The following is a 1391-nucleotide window of genomic DNA, read 5'->3' as shown; positions in this document are numbered from 1 at the left end:
CTCTCTCTCTCTCTCTCTCTCTCTCTCTCTCTCTCTCTCTCTCTCTCTCCCTCGAGCCCAGGTTACCACAGTAATAACGAAACAACTACTTCTGCCAACTCTTCCTAAGATTCCTGCAGGCGACAAAGCTGAGTTAAAGGAGCGCTAGGGTCGCTTAAACCACTCAAGTTACTCAGTTTAGCGGGCATCGAGCTCCTTGGCCCTGGCGCTGGGGGATCGGAGCTTAGCGGGTCAGCCAACGCAGGTGGTCCCGCAGATAAAGCAGAGCTGTTTAGCAATTACCCCCGGGGCGTGCTAATTGAGTCTGCTTGACACCAGCTTTTCTCTCTCCTCTGGCTTTGATTTACTGTTGGGGTCAGGTCTTTGCGCCCAAATCACTGCAGCAACCTGGCTTGTTTGAAGCGCGCGCTCTGGATGCCCGTGGCCACACAGTCCTCAAAACCACACCCGAGTTTTCTATCTTTTCTCGGATGTCATTTAATTTTTTTTTCATGTAGCCCAGGGTGGGCTCTGATTTGCTATGCATCCAAGGACTGGCATAGGACTTTTGATCTTCCTGTCTCCACCCTAGCGCTGGAATTTCAGGCAAATCAGGTTTTATGTAGGGCTGGAGGTGGAACCCTGGGCTTTGCTCGCGAACACCGACTATGCTTAATTTCTTAATACCTTTACTTTGCTTGAGGAGGTTGAGAGTCGCCTTCCTGTTTGGCTGCTCCTGGGAATTTTTCCTAGGGTAATGCGGTGCAACTAGGAGAGTTGGCGATTTATTTGGGGGCAAGTGCTGGGGGAGTAGGGTGAGGCATGCCAAGGAACGGTGGAAAGAGGGGGGAAGAGAAATTAGGGAGGAGGAAATCATAACAATAGGTGGGATTCTGAAGCGTTTCTTACAGAGTGGGCGGAGTTGATGCAACTGTTTGACTGGGTCATATATTAATAGATTTATCCCTCAATCAGGGAGAAGCCATTACGGTTTTCTTGTCTTTGTCTGTGGGAAAATAATTGCTTTGATTAAGTTGCCCCAGAAGACCCCGTGAAACCCTCACTCCATGGCCTTGAGAGGCCTCCCCTTTCCTGCCTGCAGGAAGGAGGAGAGCAAAGACAACTCTAGGGAGAAGAGCCCAGCAGTTTGGATTTCTATTTTTCAGTTTGATCTCCTCCCACAGGGATTCGGGGACTCAGTGGCCTGAGTCTCCCCGTGGCCAGCCCAGCCCCTATCACTGCTTTCCCTCCCACCAGCAGACTGCAAGGACCCAGAGTGAGCCCTTGGTCTCTGTGTCCCAGCATGCCAAGCAGCTGACACTGGTGAACCAGGGCAGTGTGGCAAAAGTAGAAAAAGTGGAAGAAGGCTTCTGCTACAGGTAGCGTGACAGACTCCTCCAGAGCTTGCGGGG

Source organism: Microtus ochrogaster, chromosome 6 (genome assembly GCF_000317375.1).
Source record: "Microtus ochrogaster isolate Prairie Vole_2 chromosome 6, MicOch1.0, whole genome shotgun sequence".
In the NCBI taxonomy this organism is placed as follows: Eukaryota; Metazoa; Chordata; class Mammalia; order Rodentia; family Cricetidae; genus Microtus; species Microtus ochrogaster.
This window is presented reverse-complemented; position numbering follows the sequence as displayed.